Source organism: Nycticebus coucang, chromosome 24, assembly GCF_027406575.1.
Source record: "Nycticebus coucang isolate mNycCou1 chromosome 24, mNycCou1.pri, whole genome shotgun sequence".
Classification (NCBI taxonomy): Eukaryota; Metazoa; Chordata; class Mammalia; order Primates; family Lorisidae; genus Nycticebus; species Nycticebus coucang.
In genome coordinates, this window is record NC_069803.1 from 7,201,394 (window position 1) to 7,220,538 (window position 19,145).

The 19,145-nt window shown below is 39.6% G+C and overlaps 1 pseudogene; it reads left to right on the forward strand.

Annotated features, from left to right (window-relative positions):
* Nucleotides 1-1,220: 1,220 nt before the first annotated feature.
* Nucleotides 1,221-18,819, forward strand: LOC128576211 (serine/threonine-protein phosphatase 4 regulatory subunit 1-like; annotated as a pseudogene).
* Nucleotides 18,820-19,145: the final 326 nt, after the last annotated feature.

Here is a 19,145-nt window from a genome sequence, read left to right on the forward strand (position 1 = left end):
GTATAGGCACAAAAACAGAGAAGTAGATGTCTGGAATAGAATAGAGAACCAAGAGATGAATCCAACTACTTATCATCATTTGATCTTTGACAAGCCAACTAGAAACATTCAGTGGGGAAAAGATTCTCTATTTAACAAATGGTCCTGGGTGAACTGGCTGGAAACATACAGAAGACTGAAACTGGACCCACACCTTTCACCATTAACTAAGATAGAATCTCACTGGATTAAAGATTTAAACTTAAGACGTGAAACTATCAAAATACTACAAGGGAATGGAGGGAAAATTTTTGACGATTGGTCTGGGCGAGTACTTTTTGAGGAGGACCCCACAGGCAATTGAAACAGCTTCAAAAATACACTACTGGGACCTGATCAAACTAAAAAGCTTCTGCACAGCCAAGAACACAGTAAGTAAAGCAAGCAAACAGCCCTCAGAATGGGAGAATGTATTTGCATGTTATGTCTCCAACAAGGGTTTAATAACCAGAATCCACAGAGAACTCAAACGTATAAGCAAGAAAAGAACAAATGATCCCATCACAGTCTGGGCAAGGGACTTGAAGAGAAACTTCTCTGAAGAAGATAGGCATATGGCCTACAGACATATGAAAAAATGCTCATCATCTTCAATCATCATAGAAATGCAAATCAAAACTACCTTTATATACCATCTGCCTCCAGTAAGATTAGCCCATATCACAAAATGCCAAGACCAGAGATGTTCGCGTGGATGTGTACATGTAGACCATGGAATATTATGCAGCCTTAAAGAAAGATGGAGAATTTACCTCTTTCATGTTTGCATGGATGGAGCTGGGACATATTCTTCTTAGTAAAGTATCTCAAGAATGGAAGAAAATGTATCCATTGTAGTCAACCCCACTATGAAACTAATTAATGGCTTTCACATGAATGCTATAACCCAGTTATAACCTAAGAATAGGGGGAAGGTGCATAGGTAGGGGAGGGAGGGGGGAGTTGTTTGGAGGCAGGGTGATTGGTGGGATTACACCTGCAGTGCATCTTACAAGGGTATATGTGAAAGTTAGTAAATGTAGAATGTAAATGTCTTAACACAATAACTAAGAAAATGCCAGAAAGGCTATGTTAACCAGTGTGAAGAAAGTGTGTCAAATGATCTATAAAACCAGTGTATGGTGCCCCATGATCGCATTAATGTACACAGCTATGATGTAATAAAAAAAAGAAAAAACAAGATGGCCGACCTCTCGCTGCTCCAGGAAGACCTGCAGGAGGACGCAGACGGATTTGGTGTGGATGACTACAGCTTGGAGCTAATATGCTTATTATACCTTCAGCCCTGGATTTCATCTCACAAGATGAAATGTTGGTGAGGCCACTGGGAAGATTGTACAAGTATGCTGCAAGTGAGACCGCTTTTAACAGACAAATGGTGGCCCAGAGTTTGCTGAATACATTGAGGGAAGTCTGTGATGATGAAAGGGATTGTATTGCTGTTTTGGAAAGAATTAGCAGATTGACTAAAGATTTAGAACCCACTGTGAGAGCGGAGCTGATAGAACAGGTGTTTCATATTGCATTGTTTTGTCAAGAAAATTTGCCTTCAAAACCATGTGCTTTTTCCAAATACTTATTGCCTATTGTGGTTCGATACCTTGCAGATCAGAATAATCAGGTGAGGAAAACAAGTCAGGCAGCCTTGCTGGCTTTGCTGGAGCAGGAGCTAATTGAGCAATTTGACGTGGAGCCCAAAGTGTGTCCCGTTCTCATAGACCTGACCATCCCAGATAGCAATGATGATGTGAAAACAGAAGCTGTGGCTATAATGTGCAAAAAGGCTCCCAGGGTTGGGAAGGATATTACAAAGCATGTTATCCTTCCTAGGTTTTGTGAAATGTGCAGTGATTGTAGAATGTTTTATGTTCAAAAGGTCTATGCTACCAATGTTGGAGATATTTGTAGTGTAGTTGGTCGGCAAGCTACTGAGGAAATGTTGCTGCCCAGATTTTTCCAGCTTAGTTCTGATAATGTATGAGGAGTCCAGAAAGCTTGTGCTGAATGCTTCATGATGGTTTCATGTGCAACAGGTTAGGAAATCCGACAGGCTAAATTATCAGCACTATTTATTAATCTGATCAGTGATCCTTCACATTGGGCTTGCCAACCAGCTTTTCAGTCTCTGGGACTTTTCATATCTACTTTCACTAATCCGTCTAACTCAGGCCAGTATTCTAAGGAAGAAAGCAAAAGTTCAGAAGATATGTCCATAGAAGACAGAAATAGGATCAGAGGTCAAGAAGTCCCAGAGGATGTGTAAATCAGGCCAGAGAATATTCCTTCAGATCTCACTGTTAGTAATTCCACTGTTGAACTGGATGACACAGTGGAATCCCATGCTGCTGAAACACCCAGGGAATGTCCAGGTGTGGACAGCTCTTTACCATTCAGTGGTACCATGTCCTCAGAATCTTATCAGGAAGCAGCTAATAATGAGAATGATAAAAAACATGGAATCTACAGATCTACATTACAACCTGAGATTGGCACCAATTCACAAGACTCAGCAGTCTTAGATCAGGAATTGTACAACTCCTTTCATTTCTGGAGGACTCCTCTTTCTGAAATAGATCTAGATCTAGAGCTTGTACAGCACTGTGGGGAAGCATTCAGCCCAGAGAGACCAGAGAAAACATCTGAAGTCCCCATGCCAGGTTCTCCAAACATCACCATGGCTACCAGAAAGGAGCTTGAAGAAATGATAGAAAATCTAGAGTCCCACATTGATGACCTGGATGTTAAAGCACAAGTAGATGTGCTGTCTGCAGCGCTGCATGCTTCTAGCCTGGACGCTCAGGAAGAGACCATCAGTACAGAAAAGTAGTTTGCAAGATGAACTGGGTATAAGTAAGCTACCAAATTGTAAAATAAATCAAGATGATTCTGTGCCTTTAATTGGCAATGCTGTTAAGAGTATGGACTCTGCTCTCTACTATATTCACAATGATTCGGACTTGAGCACAAGCAGCAGTTTTAGCCCTGAAGAAGAAAGGAGAACTAAAGTACAAGATGTTGTACCTCAGGCTTTATTAGATCAGTATTTGTCTATGACTGACCCCTCTTGTGCACAGATGGTTGACACTGAAATTGCTAAGCACTCTGCATGCAGCCTTCCAGGTGTGGCCCTGACGCTTGGCAGACAGAACTGGTACTGTCTCTGAGAGATCTATGAGACTCTGGCATCAGACATGCAGTGGAAAGTTCACAGAACTTAGCCTTCTCCATCCATGAGCTTGCAGTTATTCTTGGAGATCAGTTGACAGCTGCAGATCTGGTTCCAATTTTTAATGGGTTTTTAAAAGACCTTGATGAAGTCAGGATAGGTATCCTTAAACACTTGCATGATTTTCTGAAGCTTCTTCATATTGACAAAAGAAGAGAATATCTTTATCAACTTCAAGAGTTTTTGTTGACAGATAATAGTAGAAACTGGCGCTTTTGAGCTGAACTAGCTGAACAGCTGATTTTACTTCTAGAGTTATATAGTCCCAGAGATGTTTATGACTATTTATGTACCATTGTTCTGAATCTGTATGCAGACAAAGTTTCTTCTGTTCGATGGATTTCCTACAAATTGGTCAGCGAGATGGTGAAAAAGCTGCACATGGCCATGCCTCTGACGTTTGGAGTGGACCTCATCAATGAGCTAGTGGAGAATTTTGGCAGATGTCCCAAGAAGTCAGGCCACAGGCCTTTGTTTTTGTCTGCCGGACTGTCATTGAAGATGATTGTCTTCCCATGGAATAGTTCACTGTGCATCTGATGCCGCATCTGCTCATCTTAACAAATGACAGTGTTCCAAATGTGAGAGTGATTCTTGCAAAGACACTAAGGCAAACTCTACTGAAAAAAGTATTTCTTAGCCTCAGCCAGCTGTCATCAGGAAGCCATGGAACAGACCATCATGGCTTTTCAGATGGATCCTGACAGTGATGTCAAGTATTTTGCAAGCATCCACCCTGCCAGTCCTCAATGTACTAGAAGGCTTGAGACTCAATATCTTTCTTGCCTCCACAAGAGCCGAGGTTTGTCGAGTGATTTACGGTGGCTTGTTGGGAGAGGAAAGACCTTCCTCTTTTGCAGACTTAATGCAGATGCAAGTTCCCTACACAGAATACCAGGCATTTTAAGAGTCAAGAGAAAGTACAGCAAACATTATCTTATCTTGACTTTGAGGGAAAATAATTTCTCAGAGGATTTTAATTGTCACCAAAGCCTTAAATCCTCTGTCTTCCAGACTGAATGAAACTTGAATTGGCAGAGCAGTTTCCTTATGGAAGGACGAGATTCCCAGAGACCTGGATTGTTTTCTCCTATTTTATTTAATGGCTGGTAAATGAAATTCTTACAGCCAGAGGCAGATGTGCACCGGGACGCAAAAGAGACCTTCAGTATTAGCCCTGACTGTTTTATCCCAGGCACAAAGACCTGTTGGGTTCTGCAGCCAGCTGCCCAGCCTGGCCCTAAGTGTGAATGGTTCCTGACATGTGTAAATGGGAAAGGAGATTTTTTGGATTTCTCCTAAGGGTTTGATGCTAACACTAAAGTAGAATCTGATTTTAACTCTTAACTGCAGCATATTGCTGTACACATTTACAGAACATTTGCTGAGTATCTATGTTCTGATTTTTTCATGTTGGTCATGACCTGAAGGAAATTTATTAGCACGTATACTGTATGTCAGGTGTTTTTAACTTGATCATGATCAGCTCTGAGGTGCAACTTTTTCTTCACATACTGTACATATCTGTGACCACTCTTGGGAGGGCTATAGTCTTTAATCATGCTGTCTAAAACTGTTGTGGCACAAGTTCTCCTGCCCAAATAAAATTTATTAATAAGATCTAAAAAAAAAATAAATAAGTATATTTCTCTCATTTTAAGGATTAAAAATAGGCCTAGGAATAGTCAGTAAATTTTCCAACTTAACATAGGCAGTAAATGATAGAGCTATAATTCAAATTCCAGTCTGACAGGTGTCAAGGCCCACACGTGCTCTTGCCTTGATCTCTTGTTGCTACCACAGGGTAAACTCTGGTAGATATAGTTTAAGGACCATATTTTTATAGATCAAAATACCTCTGAAATGGGCATAAAATCTCATTCACCCAATAAAGAAATGCCACTTTGTTAGTTTATCCATAAACTGATGGTTATTTGGGTTGATTTCACATCTTTGTGATTGTGAATTGTGCCCTAACAAGTATTTGAGTACAGGTGTCCTTTTGGTAAAACAAATTCTTTTACTTGAGGTAAATACCCAGTAGTGGGATTGCTGGATCAAATGGTAGGTTTACTTTTAATTCTTTCAGGTACCTCCATACTTGTTTCCATAGAGGTTGTACTAATCTGAAGTCCCACTGGAAAAACAAACCTCACATGTACTCTCTAATAAACAAACTAAGCAATGGACACACAGGTGCAGAGAGAAGTAAAAGTCATTGGAAATCAAGCAAGAGGTGAGGGGAGGAAGGAGGTGGGCAAAGCCTACCTACTGGGTACAATTAACACTGTCTGGGTGATGGTCACTTATAATGACTCTAGCATTATTGAAGTGACCCATGATCCAACAATATTTGTGTTTTGTAATACTTGAAATAAGAAAAATAAAATTCTACTTTATTTTTATAAAACAATGCACTGTGTTGGGGCTAAGAAACTCTATGGGTATTGATACAACTCAATGGTCTGTCTGGGGACAAGGGAAAGAGGTATTTCCTCACTTAATCTTCCAAATTTTTCCAGAATTTCAACCATTTCACCCACAGAATAAGAGCATAACTCAAAACATAGGAGGTAGAGATGGCAGGTCTCAGGCAAAGCAGATAATGTGGTCCCTTTGGAGAATGGTTACAATGTGCCCAAGTAGAGATAGTAAAGAAAGGACCATGGGTTTCTGGGTCACTAGTGACAAATAGCTTAATGGCTTCAGCAGTCACTTTTTGCACCATGTGCACGAGGAATTATGATTTCCAAAATTACTCATTCCCAAGCAGGGAGGCTACATTGTGGCTGCGTTGGATCTAACAGAGGCATGGACCTGTTTCACATAGTTTATCCTGAATATAGAGGATAGCCTATGTTTGTGTTTGGCTCTAACATCCAAGGCCTATGGGAGTGCACAACATACAGAAAAATGGCTGAGGAATGGGATGATACCTGGGGAAGAAGCTGGCAATTCCCTTTGAGCATAGAAGTCTGAGATGTTACTGTGACGCTCTCTTCTCTCCTTCCTGGTGGAGCATGAATTGAGATGAAGGTCTTTGCTTCTTAAAATAAAGTTATTCATTTTAGTGAATCCAAAGAGAAGGATAGATACACGATTACATCTGACAGACTACCATATCCTGAAGAATGTCTCTCTCTGCTTTTTCTCACCTGAGACCCCCCAAAAATGGTGATTTCTTTTTAATTTTTCAGAAAGAACTTTGTTGATGATCAAACATGGCAAAGGAAAAAATGGCCATTTCATGTCAGTTGTACCATTTTTCTCTTTTTCTAAACAGTCCTGAAAGTGAAAGGTATTACCTCACACCTTTCTTTCTTACTCAGATTCTAAACATGTAAGTTTACTTTTAAAAGCTATGTGTATTATTGGTCATTCATTCAACACAAGCATTTATTGAAATTCTTTTTCCTGGACATTGCTCTGGGTATTAAAAATAGAGTGATGAAAATAAAAGTTAGGATCCCTGCTCTTGTAAAATTTCCACATCTGTAGGAAAGAAACTAAGAAAGAAATAAAAAAGATGAGCAAGATAACTATAATGATAATAAGTATCAAAGGAAATAAACCTGGGGGGATTGTGATAGAAAATAAAAGAGATGTTTTTACTCTTCTGATAATATAATTATTTTATTGGTAATAATGCAAAGTTTCAGTAGTTGTTGCTGAACCAAACTGCAGCTTTTGTACCTGGTAGAGCCAAGCCAAACACTGAAGCTGAGAGTTGCAGAGGCAGAAAGAGGCTTTCTTTTCAGTGTGTCATTCAAGCAGAGGAAGGAGCTAGTGCTGAATATTCCAACTCCCAGATGTCTTACAAGTTGGGATTTTTAAAGGTAGGGATACATTACAGGTAGGCAGCATTGCAAATCAATGCCTGGAAGTTATATGTTGGTCTGGCCCTCCAAAGTGAGACATCCTGAAATTGAAGGTTGATTGATTAAGTGACCCCTGAAATTGGGGGTCAATTGATTAAGTGACCCCTGAAATGGGGGATTAATTATGACATAGTGATTCTTGGAATTTTAAGGTAGATGCAACTGGCCATTCAGGGGAACATTTAGAACAAACTGATCATAGGCTGGGTGCAGTGGCTCACACCTGTAATCTTAGAACTCTGGGAGACTGAGGCAAGTGGATAGCTTGAGCTCAGGAGTTCCAGAGCAGCTAAGCAAGAACAAGACTCCAGCCTGCCCAGACCTCTGTAAGAGCTGTGTGGTGACTCGCGCCTGCCCGGACTTCCGTACGAGTGGCGCCATGACCCACGACCCTCGACCCGTGCCCTGCAACCCGTGCCCACTAGGCCTCTGCACATCCTGACCAGGAACTCTGGGAGCTGCACAACCCCGTGTCCTCCCTCCTGTACCCTCCCTGCCTCAACAGTGGCCCACTCAACTGGTCAGGGACTCTGGTAGCTGTGTGGCCTCCAGAGCCCTCCCTGCCTCTGCATGGAGCCCTTCTCCTGCCCAGAGACTGCTGGAGCCTTGAGCTGTCTGTGCCAAAGTCACTGGGTGCCAGGCACTACCAGAACCAGGTGCACCCTTCACCCGCCGCCCTGTTACACAACGGAGCTGCTCCCACAACCAGAACTCCTTATCTGGGGCAGCCCCAGAGGTGCTACACAGGGTCACTCCCAACAAAGATCCAGCAACAAAAGAGTGACCCCACTGGGGAATAATTGTGGAGACAGCTCCCCAACTCTGAGGATGGTCAGAGGTAACAGTGAAAAACAATCATGAGGCGAAATCAATGGAAAAACCCTGCCAATATGAATAATCAGAGTAGATCAACTCCCCCAAGGAACAATGGGGCAGACACAGCACAAGATCCTATGCACAAATAGCTGAGATGTCAGAAATTGAATTCAGAATCTGGATAGCAAATAAGATCGAATTAGAATTCCAAGCAGTAACCCAAAAGATGTCTCAAGAATTCCACAAATTCAAAGACCAAATGACCAAAGATTTTGACACATTGAGACAAGAAGTTGCAGCCCTCAAACATCTGAGAAACACAGTAGAATCCCTCAGTAACATAATGGAGCAAGCACAAGAAAGAATTTCTGACATCGAAGACAAGGCTTTCAAACGCTCCCAAACTCTCAAAGAGGAAGAGAAATGGAGGGCAAAAACAGATCACTCTCTCAGAGAGCTCTGGGATAATTCGAAGAAAACCAATATTCATCTTATAGGGATCTCCGAAAGCAATGAAGTGGCTTCACAAAGCACAGAGTCTCTTCTCCATGAGATTATGAAAGAGAACTTTCCAGACATGCCAAGAGATTCTGAAATTCAGATAGAAGACAGTTTCAGAACTCCAGCACGACTCACCCCAAATAAGACATCCCCCAGACACATCATAATCAATTTCACTAAAGTTAATATGAAGGAGAAAATTCTGAAAGCAGCCAGATGAAAGAAAACCATTACCTACAAGGGGGAGAATATTAGAATAACTGCAGATCCCTCTGTTGAAAACTTTCAAGCTAGAAGAAGATGGTCATTGAATTTTAATCTCCTAAAATAAAATAACTTTCAACCCAGGATTCTGTACCCAGCTAAACTGAGTGTCATTTATAACGGAGAAATTAAATACTTTAAGGACATTCACATGTTGAAGAAATTTGCTATAACTAAACCAGCTCTCCAGGATATTCTCAGACCTATCCTCCATAAAGACCTGCGTAATCCTCCACCATAAAAGTAAACCCACCCAGAAAATTTTGATCAAATTCTAGCTTCCACAGTCGCAAAAGGATTAAAAATGTCCACCAGCCTCTTGAAAGGCTTATCAATATTCTCAATTAATGTGAATGGTTTAAATTGTCCTCTAAAGAGGCATAGGTTGGCTGACTGGATACAAAATCTCAATCCAGATATCTGCTGCATATAAGAATCTCATCTTACATTAAAAGACAAATATAGACTCAAGGTGAAGGGATGGTCATCTATTCTCCAGGCAAATGGAAAGCAGAAAAAAGCAGGCATTGTAATCCTATTTGCAAATGCAATAGACTTTAAACCAACCAAAATAAGGAAGGATAAGGATGGACAGTTTGTATTTGTTAAAGGTAATACTCAATATGATGAGATTTTCAATTATTAATGTCTATGTACCCAACCAGAATGCACCTCAATTTATAAGAGAAACTCTAACAGACATCAGCAACTTGATTTCCTCCAGTTCCATAGTAGTTGGAGATTTTTAACACCCCTTTAGCAGTGCTGGATAGATCCTCCAAAAAAAAAGCTAGGCAAAGAAATTTTAGATTTAAACTTAACTATTCAACATCTGGATGAACATTCAACATCTACAGAACATTTCATCCCAACAAAACCTGAATACACATTCTTCTCATCAGCCCATGGAACATACTCCAAAACCGACCACATCCTAGGTCATGAATCTAACCTCAGCAAATTAAAAAAAAAATAATAGAAATTATTCCTTGCATCTTCTCCAACCATCATGGAATAAAAGTTGAACTCAATAACAACAGGAATCTGCATACCCATACAAAAACATGGAAGCTGAATAATCTTATGCTGAAGGATAGATGGGTTATAGATGAGATTAAGAAGGAAATCACCAAATTTTTGGAACAAAACAATGATCAAGACATGAATTATCAGAGCCTCTGGGATACTGCAAAGGCAGTCCTAAGAGGGAAATTTATAGCACTGCAAGCCTTCCTCAAGAAAACAGAAAGAGAGGAAGTTAATAACTTACTGGGTCATCTCAAGCAAGTGGAGGAGGAAGAACACTCCAATCCCAAACCCAGAAGAAGAAAAGAAATAACCAAAATCAGAGCAGAACTAAATGAAATTGAAAACAAAAGAATTATACAACAGATCAATAAATCCAAAAGTTGGTTTTTTGAAAAGGTCAATAAAATAGATAAACATTTGGCCAACCTAACCAGGAAAAAAAGAATAAAATCTAATTTCATCAATCAGAAATGGTAACAATAAAATAACTACAGACCCCTCAGAAATTCAAAAAATCCTTAACAAATACTACAAGAAATTTTACTCTCAGAAACATGAAAATCTGAAAGAAATCGACCAATACCTGGAAGTATGCTACCTACCAAGACTTAGCCAGAATGGAGTGGAAATGTTGAACAGGCCTATATCAAGTTCTGAAATAGCATCAACTATACAAAATCTCCCTAAAAAGAAAAGCCCAGGACCAGATGGTTTTATGTCAGAATTCTACCAAACCTTCTACCAAATTCTACCAAAAGAAGGAATACTACCCAACACAGTCTAGGAAGCAAACATCACGTTGATCCCTAAACCAGGGAAAGACCCAACAAGAAACGAAAACTATAGACCAATATCACTAATGAATATTGATGCAAAAATACACAATAAGATCCTAACAAACAGAATCCAACAACACATCAAAAAAATTATACACCATTACCAAGTGGGATTTATCCCAGGGTCTCAAGGCTAGTTCAATATATGTAAATCTATAAATGTAATTCAGCACATAAACAAACTAAAAAATAAAGAACATATGATTCTCTCAATTGATGCAGAAAAAGCTTTTGATAATATCCAGCATCCCTTCATGATCAGAACACTGACGAAAATTAGTATAGAAGGGACATTTCTTAAACTAATAGAGGCCATCTACAGAAAACCCACAGCCAATATCGTATTGAATGGAGTTAAATTGAAATAATTTCCACTTAGATCAGGAACCAGGCAAGGTTGCCCATTGTCTCCATTGCTCTTTAACATTGTAATGGAAGTTTTAGTCATTGCAATTAGGGAAGAAAAGGCTATCAAGGGTATCCACATATGGTCAGAAGAGCTAAAACTTTCACTCTTTGCAGATGACATGATCGTATATCTGGAAAACACTAGGGATGCTACTAAAAAACTTTAAGAAATGATCAAGGAATACAGCAATGTCTCAGGCTACAAAATCAACACCCATAAATCTGTAGCCTTTATATATACCAACAATAGCCAAGCCGAAAAAACCATCAAGGATTCTATTCCTTTCACAGTAGTGCCAAATAAGATAAATATTTGGGAGTGTACCTAACAAAGGAAGTGAAAGATCTCTATAAAGAGAACTATGAAACCTTAGAAAAAGAAGTGGCTGAAGATGTTAACAAATGGAAAAACATACCATATTCATGGCTGGGAAGAATCAACATTGTTAAAACATCTATACCACCCAAACAATATATAACTTTAATGCAATTGTTATTAAAGTTTCATTGTCATATTTTAAAGATCTTGAAAAAATAATACTTTGTGTTATATGGAATCAGAAAAAACCTTGAATAGCCAAAACATTACTCAGAAGTAAAAACAAATCAGGTGGAATCACGCAACCAGACCTGAGACTGTACTGTAAATTGATAGTGATCAAAACAGCATGGTATTGGCACAAAAAACAGAGAAGTAGATGTCTGGAACAGAATAGAAAACCAAGAGATGAATCCAGCTACTTACTGTTATTTGATCTTTGATAAGCCAATTAATAACATTCAGTGGGGAAAAAGTTCCCTATTTAACAAATGGTGCTGGGTGAACTTGCTGGTGATCTGTAAAAGACTGAATCTGGACCCACACCTTTCACCATTAACTAAGATAGACTCTCACTGGAAAAAATTTTTAAACTTAAGACATGAAACTATAAAAATACTTGAATAAAGTGCAGGGAAACCTGAAAAGATCGGCCTGGGTGAATATTTTATGAGGAGGACTCCCCAGACAATCAAAGCAGTATCAAAAATACATTACTGGGATCTGATCAAACTAAAAAGCTTCTGCAGAGCCAAGAACATAGTAAAGCAAGCAGAGAGCCCTCAGAATGGGAGAAAATATTTGCAGGTTATATCTCCGATAAAGGTTTAATAACCAGAATCCACAGAGAACTCAAACGTATTAGCAAGAAAAGAACAAGTGATCCCATCTCAGGGTGGGCAAAGGACTTGAAGAGAAACTTCTCTAAAGAAGACAGACACGTGTTCTAGAAACACATAAAAGAAAGCTCATCATCCTTAATCATCAGAGAAATGCAAATCAAAACTACTACACCTAACCACAGTAAGAGTAGCCCACATAACAAAATACCAAAACCAGAGATGTTGGCATGGATGTGGAGAATATGGCACACTTCTACACTGCTGGTGGGAATGCACACTAATATGTTCCTTTTGGAAGGATGTTTGGAGAATACTTAGAGATCTAATAATAGACCTGCCATTTGATCCTATGATTCCTTTACTAGGCATATACCCAGAAGGCCAAAAATCACAATATAACAAAGACATCTGTACCAGAATGTTTATTGAAGCCCAATTCATAATTGCTAAGTCATGGAAGAAGCCCAAGTGCCCATCGACCCACTAATGGACTAGCAAATTGTGGCACATGTATAGCATGGAGTATTATGCAGCTTTAAAGAACGATGGAGACTTTACCTCTTTCATGTTTACATGGATGGAGCTAGAATATATTCTTCTTAGCACAGTATCTCAAGAATGGAAGAAAAAGTATCCAATGTACTCATCCCTACTATGAAGCTAATTTATAGCTTTCATATGAAGGCTATAACCCAACTATAGCACAAGAATATGGGGAAAGGGCCAAGGAAGGGGAAGGGAGGGAGGAGGTTAGGGTAGAGGAAGGGTTATGCGTTGGGCCACACCTACGGTGCATCTTAAAATGGGTACAGGTGAAACTTACTAAATGTAGAATAGAAATCTACATACAATAACTAAGAAAATGCCATAAATGCTACATTGAACAGTTTGATGAGAATATTTCACATTGTATATGAAACGAACACATTGTACCCCTTGATTGCACTAATGTACACAGCTATGATTTAACAATAAAAAAAAAAGGAACAAGACCCCATCTCTATTAAAAATAAAAAAATTTGTTGCTAGTTAGGTGGGTACCTGTAGTCCAAGCTATTCTGGAGGCTTAGGCAAAAGGATCGCTTGAGTCTAAGTGTTTGAGGTTGCTGTGAGCTATGGCACCACAGCATTCTACTCAGGGTGACAGTGTGAGACTCTGTCTCAAAAAATCAAAATAGTGATCAGAGTTCAATTCCTCAGTTTCCCTTTATCTTAATTTTTCATTGGGTGGGGTTTTCTGAAAAAAAAATCAATAACATATGTTAAGATGCCAGCTTTTAGTTTCCACAGAGAGCCCAAACTCCTCATGACTATGGCTTGTTTGGAGGACCATTTTTCTCATCCAGTATTCTATCCATTTTTTAAGGCTAGCCAGCTGTCTGGAACTTCCCATGAAGGAACTCCAGAGTTTCCTTTATTTACATGGTAAGTAGGTCTGTCGGGCCCTTCAGAGGTCCCTGTTCAGTTTCATAGCCAGGGAAGTCCTCAGCAGCCCCTATTTATACTCTTAAATTTTAAGTGAATAACATGTTTACCCTCCAGAGGCCGTACAGAAATTTTATGGAAACGTCAATAGTTTCTACCTCTCCCTGGACTCATTTGCCTTATTTGCAAAGCACTATCAAATGTTGGTAATTCATCTATGATTCATTTATTGACATTTAATTATTGTTCACTAAATCATTTACCTGAAGAAAGGGAAATAGTACAAAGGGAATTTAGAGATATTTTCTGATAATATAATTGTTTTATTGGTAATGCAAAGTTTTTCAGTAAATAAAGAAAATAGAAAATGCATTTGATAATGAGAATAGTGAAAATGATAGGAACAAAAGTAATTAGACTAGAATTTATCGATCACCTCTTTGAGTCAAACTCTCCTTTGGGTTGATGAACACATATACAAACACGTATTATTAACTAAAAAATGATGAGTTCATAAATTTGGAAAGGAGAGCTTTATTTCTCATAAAATATTGCAGCCTGTAGTGGTCATTCCAATAGAGTGGAAAGCAGAGCCCCAGCCAGAAGCCAGAAACACATGCTTTGAGGAAGGGACAATGGAAGCAGAAATTTGTATTGAGTGAGAGTGCAAATATGCATATTTAACAAACTATAGAAGGAGTCAGGAATATTTGTGAAAGCTCAGTTGCACATGCTCGATTGCGCTTTTTATGCCCTTTTATGAGGTTCATATTCAGAAATGGCGGCCCTCTGATATCAAAATGTGAAGAAAGTACACAAAAACCCTCTGTAGACTGGTTAAAACCACTCTGTGGCTGATAGTCTCTTATCAGGAAAAAATGCTGGTCTGGATCACCAGATCGGTTTCTGTTTTATCCTTAGAAGAAAGATCTGATGGCCATTAACAAGGGAGGGGATATAATGAGGCATGTCCAATCTTCCTTCCTGCCATGCCTAGGAACTCAGTTTTAAGGTTTCTCTGGGGTCTCCTTAGCCAGAGGGGGATCTTTACTGTGAGGAGGTTAGGATTTCATTTATATATATATTTTTTGTATGTGTGTGTATATATAAAAATATTTATATATATATAGCGTATATATATTGCTATATACATACAAAGAGAAAGAATTTTGCAACATTACTATACAACTCAGAAATATATATATTTATATATTTTATATATACATATTTACATATATATTTATATATTATATATTCATTATATATATATTTCTGAGTTGTAATGTTGCAAAAGAAGTATTATGCACATATCATCATTGAGGAAATTGAAATTCAGAACAGTTCTGTGGTTTGCCCAGTTCTACTCTGTGAGTGAGGGCTGTTTTCATGCTCCCTGATACTAAATGTACAGTACCTTTGTTGACATCATCAACTGATTCACCAACTCTGTGACAACAACTAGGCACTTAACAATTCAGTGTTGACACTAACTTTTCACAGTAAGCCTAGACCCCACAAATTGAAGGGCTCAGTCCTATAAGACTTCCTCCACTTTAATGGCCTCTGAAAATGGGGTGCCCAGGGTATCCATAATTCTGTCAGATAATCACAAATTGCTTTCCCACAACTCCTCTCCAGTTTGGCAATTTTCTAGACAAGTGGTTCTCAACCTGTGGGTTGCAACAGGCACTGTATTAAAGGGCCGTGGTATTAGGAAGGTTGAGAACCACTTCCCTAAACCAACTCACAGAGCACTAGGACGCATTTACTAATGTTAGTTTATTACAGATGGAAGAGATGCATGTGGCATGGCATGTGGTGAGGGGCAGAGAACCTCCATGCCCTTTCTGAAAGTGCACCTCTTTGGCATCCCAATGTGTTCATGAATCCTGGAGTTCTCTGAACAGAGTTTTTAGAGATTTTTATGGAGGTGTCATTAGAAAGCCATGGTGATTAAAGTATTGGCCATTAGTTACTAAACTCAACCTCTACCCCTCTCTCCTTTCCAGGAGTCCAGAGGTGGAGCTAAAACCTTCAACCTACTTGTCAAGCCTTGGTCTTTTGTCAACCAGCTCCATCCTGAGGTTATCTACGGGCCTACTCACCCACTCACAGTCACCTTTTGACATAGTGGATAGGGGCTTGTTAGAAATAACAAAAGGTGTTTCTATCATTACTGTTACTCAGGAGACTTCAAGGGTTTTAGGAGCTCTGTGCCAGAAACCAGGGACAGAGATCAAATATTTATTTCCCATTATATCATAATGATAGACGTTGGACTCAAATCTAAGTTTGACTCGAGCAGGACAAAAGCAATCCATGTAAATAAAACATCTGCAATATTCTGTAGTGAATATTACAACCCATAATATTCTAAAATGTAATAAAAATAAATATCCCTTACAAAAGTAATCAGATCAGCCCATTGATGGAGGTCCCTATCTTCTAAGCCTATTGCCTTTGAAGTCCTAAGAGCTTGTTCAAGCCTCAGCTGCACTCATTTTCAGAGGACCCAGATTGGAGACTGTTTTCTAGATGAATAATTCTGTCTTCTTTCCTCTTTGGCCAGGGATTGGCTATCAGCTATGAATATGGAAGCAATGCAAAATTCTAATTATCTCCCAGTGACTGAACCTCAATGCAGCCAGAAGCAATAAATAAATCCAGGAGACATTAAAACTCCCTCTAAGAGTAATATTGGTAGGGATGTGGGAAAAGCCCCTCATGAGGGTGGATCAGCAGCTAGTGATGTACCAGATGGTTTGAGCCATGTATGACTTTAGAAAAATAAATAAATAAATAAAATATTTTTTAAAAATCTTGCTGTTTTATTGATGTTGCTAGAAGCCACTAGGGTTTATCCTAAACAGTATACCTGTGAGTCCACAGGATTGATTTTACATGCAGAGGAATCTCTGTAACTTGACCAAGAGACTGTAACAAGCTGGTCAACATATGGAGGTGGTCAACATAAGGAGCTAGGTTTACTATACTGATATATACATGTGGTGCATGGCTGGTCTATAGAAATTAGGTCAACTTAAGGAGGTGGTCACCTATGGAGTGCATACTGTTAGGTCAGTGTAGGGAGGTGGTCATCTATGGAGGGCATACTCTTAGGTCAGTGTCGGGAGGTGGTCACCTATGGAGGGCATACTGTTAGATCAATGTAGGGAGGTGGTCACCTATGGAGGGCATACTGTTTTTATTCACAAACAGTATTTTAGAGAGGCTAGGAGAGATGTTGGTGATCATATGGTCTAGCAGTCTTTTTTTCCTAAGAAATGAAATTCTTTCTTTTTTAGTTTTCAACAAATACTAATTGAGCTCCTAGTTTGTTAGAGGTACTATTTGAAATGTTTAGGTTGTATCAATGATAAAAAGTGGGCAGAGAAGCCACCCATCACAAAGTTTATATTCTAGCAAGTACATACATGTGGGTAATAAGTAAGAGGCAATAAGCAAAATATGCACCATTAAAATGGATGATGGGTAAAGAAAATGTTAAGTAGGATGAGAGAATAGGAGTACCCTAGGGCAGATGATGGATTGAGTTTTAAGTAAAGTGTTCAAGGTAGGCCTCATTAAAAAACAAAGAAAAATGTTATCAAAGATTTTAGAGAGGTGAGGGAGTTAGTCCTTTGATATGTGGGACTAGCAGAGCATTCCATGTCCCCAGTGGAGACAGAGAAGTGGGAAGAAGCCAGCGTGCCCCCCATCCTGCCTGCTGTAGAGATCACTAAATTTTTTTTAGCTCATGGTATCAATTTTATCTTTTATCCTGCTTCAGATGAAGAATGACTGGAGAGTGTTGAGCAAAGGAATGACATAATTTGACTTATATTTTGCAAGTACATGTCTGGTTCCTGAGTAAATAAAACACATTAGGACTGAAGGGTGAAGATTCTCAGGAAATTCCACCTCAGAATATGTATGACTCACTGGTCTAAAGAGTATTTTGAATTGAAGGGCCTTAGAGAGCAGCCAGGGGTGGAAGGGGCTTTCCCTCTATCTACAGAAGACCGGTTGGACCCAAAGGGCGATTGCCTTTCCTTTCCTTCCTTGTTATCTCATTATATGGCAGGAAAGAAGATCAAGAATGCAACAAGACCTGGCCCAAATCGTTTTAAATATAATACCTGGCTCTTAGGTTAATTCAATTTCCAAAAAGAATCATTTACGAGTCAATCAACTTCCTCCCACCATTGATCCTCCCAAGTATCTATTCATCCCTACCCCCCAAGTAACCATTTATTGCCCCTAAACAGAATATCCTATATTGCTCTTTTCACCCTCGCCTCTAAAGTGAGAGTATAGACACATTTCTGGACCCCACTGCGATGCTGGGTAATCACTCTGTGATTCTCCCGTGTGTTGGGTGAATAAACCTCTTCATCTTCCTCACATGCCTTGTTGTGAGCTGATCTTTTAGAGGCTTCCGAGGTGACCGGGGAGTTTCCCCACATCCTCGCAAAGGCAAAGACAAAGGCAGGGAACCGGGGCCTCTCCCAATCCTTGCCAAGACTAGGTCACAGGCTTTACTGGGGAGATGAGGCAGAGTACGATTCTGGAAGTATTTTGAAGATATCGCCAGCATGATATGCTGAAAACGTTGATTGTAGGTTGTGAGAGAAGGATGGGAATCAGGATGACTGCTCATATTTTAGTCTCGGCAATTAGATTCCCGGAGTTGCCATCAACAGAGATGCGGGTGGCTGTGGACGGGACAGATTGGGGTGAGTACGGGAATTCATATTTGAACTTGATTATCTGTTAGATATCTATGTGAGGATGTCAACTAGTCGAGTTTTACCATTTTTGAAAACTTATTAAGTGATAAGAGATGAGAGGGATCTCCTAGGGGAATTGGCCGGTTTGGGGGCGGGGAATGGCACACCTGTGCACCATTTCCTCTGTGGCTGGGGAGAGGGAGGGGAGGGAAGGGGAGGGCAGGGAGGAACTTTGTACCCTTCCATAAACCTTCCTAGCATATCTCTACAACCAACAACCTACCTTCACTGTTTCCACTTACAAACGTAGAAACCTGAGTTTGCCAAAGAGGCACTTTGCAGACAACCACATATTCAACCCGTGTCGGGTTCCGGACTTACACCTGGGCCTCTGGTCTCCCCAGTCCCTGCGCTTCCAGGAGCCATCAACAGCCTCAGTTGGTGTTCTGGAGAGCTCTCTAGACTTTCACTTTTGTGGGTCAGTTAAATTTCAAAAACCCTTGTAAGCCCCGCAAGAATGTTGCTAAATTGTAATTTGTTTAAGTGTAAGTCTTAGAACTAACAATCAGCATTAACAAAAACAAAAAATAAAAACCAAAGAACAAAGCCATACCAAAGAGCAAACATACAAAGGCCATTACCATCATTTCTTCTAAATCAGGAATACCGATAGGAAGAAATCAGACAGGATTTATCTCGTAATAAAAGATGTAGGACAGGTGACAGTTGGATGCTTATGTGTTTGTATGTCCTTTATTTTTTTAATTTCCTTTTCAGGCAGTCCCTGAGTTACAAATATCTAACTTCCATCCGTGAATCCCTGAGTTACAAA